The 4,679-nt window shown below is 38.3% G+C and overlaps 1 protein-coding gene across 2 annotated transcripts in view; it reads left to right on the top strand.

The window, feature by feature from the left end:
* CPNE8 (copine 8) overlaps nucleotides 1-4,679 on the top strand; it is a 203,416-nt gene that overhangs the window by 122,253 nt on the left and 76,484 nt on the right. The window lies entirely within an intron of this gene.

Genomic DNA, 4,679 nt, shown 5'->3' with positions numbered 1-4,679 from the left:
GTTGAATTTGCAGTGTTACTGTGGTCTGACCTTTCCCTTAACATTCAACATTATTATTGATATTTCAGAACTTGTCCCTACCATTAAGTTGGCCTTTCTCTTGGTCATTTTTTGTTCTCTTATTTGTCTGTCTTTAGCTTTCCTGGTATAATACTCCCTTCAGAACTTCTCAAAGAGCTGATCTGGTGTTGGTAAATTCTTTCAGGTTTTGTTTATCTGAGAATGTTTCTATCTTTTCTTCCTACATGAAGGATAATCTTGCCGGATACAGTATTTTTGGTTAAAACTGTTTTTCACTTAGCACTTTGAATATATTTTCCCATTCTTTCCTTGCTTGCATATTTTGGAAACCATAGTTTCCAACGAGAGGTCCAATGTTAGACTGATGGGATATCCTTTGAAAGTAACTTGACATTTTTCTCTTGCCAATTTTAGTATCTTATCTCTGTGGTTTTAGTCAATCTTGATGTGCCTTGAAGAAGATGTTCTTTGGTTGATTCTTTCTGGGGTCCTTTGTATATCTTGGGTCTGGATATTTGAATGCCTCTCTGGGTTTGGGAAGTTTTCTTCCAGGATTTCATGGAACAGATTATCAATGCCCTGATTAGTTTCTTCACCTTCTGGGAACCTATTATCTGGATGTTTGGGCATCTAATGTTATCTAGTATTATTCATATATTATTCTCTCTCTCTTTTTTTTTTTTGGTTATTTTCTCAGTCTTTTCGGTAAAGTTTTCTAGGTCAGAGGTTCTGTCTTCTGCATCTAAGATTTGATCTTCTGCATGATCTAATCTGCTTTTAATATTTTCAAGGGAGGTTTTGATTTCCTGTATTACAGCCTTCATCTTCAACAGTTCCATTTGATTCTTTTTTACGGTGTATATTTCCTCTTTCAGATCATGGAAGAACTTCCTCACCTCCTGGAACTTATTGTCTCCTTTCTCCTGCATCTTCTGGAGTTCGTTGTCTCTCTTCTCTTGCATCTATCTTAGCTTTGTCACAATGACTGTCCTAAAATGTTTATCTGATATTTCCACGAGTTCCTTTGTGTTGTCTGTGGATGATGAAGGGCTGTTCTTTCCCTGTGGGGGAAAGCTATTTTCTTGATTTCCCATATTTCTTTTGCCTCTGTAGTGGTGATTTCTGGCCATCTGATGGATTATACATTACTTCCTTCCTTCTGGCTTTTTGCTGGGTGTTGGGCTGGAAGGAGGGGTTTGGGGCAGAGGCTTTTTTCGGTTGCAGAGATAGGGAAATGCAGAGACAGGGAAAGCCTACCTCAGATGCACATGGATTCTAGCTTTTTGCTGGATGTTAGGCTGGAAGGACTAAACTTTATTTTTGAAAAGCAGTAAGAGTTTAGGATTTAGAATAATTATTTTAGGATTAGATTAACAGGAAATAGTAAAACAGTATTATTGAATCACAAGAAAATTGTTGGCTATGAATTATTACCAAACATTTTCTATCATATTTCTCTACGTTGTGAGAATTGTTTCAGTATTATAGTATTGAATATCAGAAATAGATAAAATATTAAAATTAAATTTTCTGTTAATATTAGGAGAATCTAAGAATAGTCAATTATAAGGAAAATGGTAATGATGAGAATAAATCAGTAAAAAAAATCTTTAATATTCTTTTTAAAGTATTTATGATTTGAGACCAGCAGATGGCATAATGGTTATGCCACTGGACTCCCATGTAGTCAATCATGGAAGTTTGGGTTCTAGACCTGGCATCATACTCACGCTGGGCACATGTGTGTGTGTGTGTCCCCAAAATTCCCAAGAGGAGAATGGAAGAGAAGGGATTGTGGTGTGGCCATTCCCTGGGGGGGGATTTCTCATTTCCTGCCTCTCTGTCTTTCTGGTGAACGCACGTACCTTATAGCAAAAATCTTTCTCTAATAAAGAAAAGTACTTATGATTTAATACACAGTATTTGAAGTAGGCCAGGTTATAAAGGATGGGAATCATGAAAATATTCATGTGTTCAGAGAGATCGATAATAAAATTGACCTGAGAATCTCTCCACTTATCCACACAGATTTATTCCTGAGACTTAAGCACCTTTTGTCTAAGCTTGGCTATTTTGTTCTATATCCACTTATTTTTGTGACTCTTGGCAAGACCTCACTTCTTAATCATGCATTTCTGTGTATGCTGAATGGTACAATGAAAGGTTTTCTTTGTCTCACAGAAATGTCTTGGAGGCTGAAGTACAATTTGTGACTCATTGAATATGCTTTTTCCTCTACAACACAGGATAACATTGCATTTATATGGCATGCAAATTCATTGTTTTATTCAAAACAATCTTGAACATGATTCAGAAGTCTTTTTTCATTGTATTATTTATTTATGCCTTTTCTTTATTCTGAAGAGGATCCAAGACAACATACAGAAGTGTGTACACTAAGCCAGTAAACTACACGGTCTGAGCACACTGAAGCAAAGGAGTAAAAGCGTAAGAAATTTGAAAAGTCTATAAAGGACTGTACATCAAGAAGACATCTTTTGCTGGAGATGGGCTACAACTTTGGCTCTAAGCTCTCTAACAATTAACACAAAGATGCAAATTCTATTTCGGGATAAACAAGGTCCTTTCAGAATAGGAAATAATTCAGCAGCATGAAAGTACTGAGTCCTAACATTGAAACCAAAGAGATTGTACCTTCCTGTTCATTTGTTCATTTTGGTAGACAATAACAATTTTACAGGAACAAAACAGAACAAAATGTCGAGGAACTGCTTCTTAAAAACTTCTACAATGACTTTAATATGGGCATGTCAATGTGCAATTAAGAAAATGCTACCATTGCAATTGGATCCAGATCTGCCGCTCTGTCAGACTGACTTTATACAGATGGATATAATATGTGCCCTTGAGACTTGATTCACTGCATCTGCTTCCAGTCAATAAATACTGCTCCTCTGTACCAAGTTTTTGGTGTCAAAGTGGCAGGAATTTAGTGCTAACAATGAAAAGCTGAACACTGAGTTTAAACAATTGATCAAACAGGGCTAAAATGGACATAATCAGCAATCTACCATAACATGATCCAGGCATTTTTACAGCCTTTGTATTAGGTTTCCAGCACTGATGTGGTGAACTCTAGTTAAATCAGGCTTGTCTACACTATCAGTACTTGTGTTTGAGGTGCTCTAATGGGACATTAATCTCAATGGTTGTTACTTAGGATGTTTGAAACTTGCCTAACAATTGAGGAATATAGATTGTAAACAGAAACTATAATTCAGAGAGCTTTAGGATTGGGGTGAAAGATAATATGGGTATGAATTTATATTTCTGCAAGTCAAAGAGAATTATTTCTCTTACCCTGATTAAACCCATGTTACCAGATTTCTTAAGAAATGTACCAGCACTGGGGCCAGAAGGTGGTGTAGTGGTTATGTCATTGGATTCTCACGTGGTTGACCATAGTTCCCGGACCTGGTAGCTTGAAACAGCCAGGCGCGTGTCCATGTGTGCCCAAGATCCCAGTAGAAGAATGGAGGAGAAGAGATTGTAGTGTTGCCATCCCCCCTAGGGGGTGATTTCTCACTTTCCCTCTCACTGTCTCTGTTACTCTCTCTCTCTCTCTCTCTCTCTCTCTCTCTCTCTCTCTCTCTCTCTCTCTCTCTCTCTCTCTCTCTCGCACACACATGCATGTGCCCTAAGGCAAGGGAAAAAACCTCTAAAAAATGTATTAACACTAAAGTATTGTTTTGTAATTTTTCCTGTGTAATTTGAAAGGGTGAGTTCTAGGGATTCATAAATGCAAATATATCACAGTCTTCACCCTCTTTCCTTCTACCATTTTCATATGTGCAAATCTTTTCTAAAAGTTAAATCTAGTAGATGTCAGGCAATACTGGTGTAAAGAGGAATGCCCTATATAAAATTCTCTGAAGTATGTACAAGAATGGGAAGAACTGAATGAACTATATGTCAAATAATTTTCTAAATAATTAATTTCATGAGAGAGAGCAAAAGACAGATAAACACCCTCTATAGGGTCTCAGCTGTGATACTCTCCCCAGACTTCCCATCCAGCCAGGATTACAGGCACACGAGTGCATACCATGCATGCGCAGGTCAGTCTGAAAACTGAATCCCTATGCTCCACATGGCTTCCAGCACTGTAGAGCAGTATCCTATTGCTACATCACTAAGGATGGAGGCATGTGTATGTGAGAGGAAGCCCCCTACAATGGGGCATGATCACCCCACAATTCTTTTTCTCCATTTCTTCATTTTGTGGAGATTTTAGGCATGTACGCACATGTGCCTACAATATTTATTAAACCATGGGGTCTGAGATTTAAACTGTGGTCAGCCATGTGTGATCTGGTTCCCAGTCCAATGTTTAGCCTCTGTGCTATAGGGCCAGCCCTTGAATAATTTTTTAAAAACATTTTCTGAGCCACCAGTAATGTGGTGGTTAAGGTGGCTGGATCCCACATGGCTAAGTGGCTAAGTGCATGGTAAGAGTCCCAGATCTGGTAGCTTGAAAAACACACCTGGCATATGTGCATACATGTTCAAAATCCCAAGAGGATAATGGAGGAGAATGGATTGTGGCATGGCCATCCCCCAGGGGGACTGCTCTCTCATGCTCCCCCCACTCTCTTTCTCTCTGGTGAGTACACACACCTATAGCAAATGTAAAAGCT

The sequence above is a fragment of the Tupaia chinensis genome, unplaced genomic scaffold (assembly GCF_000334495.1).
Source record: "Tupaia chinensis unplaced genomic scaffold, TupChi_1.0 Scaffold145519_1, whole genome shotgun sequence".
NCBI lineage: Eukaryota > Metazoa > Chordata > Mammalia > Scandentia > Tupaiidae > Tupaia > Tupaia belangeri.
Note: the sequence above shows the minus strand (reverse complement) of the source record. Positions and strands in the feature narration are given on the sequence as shown.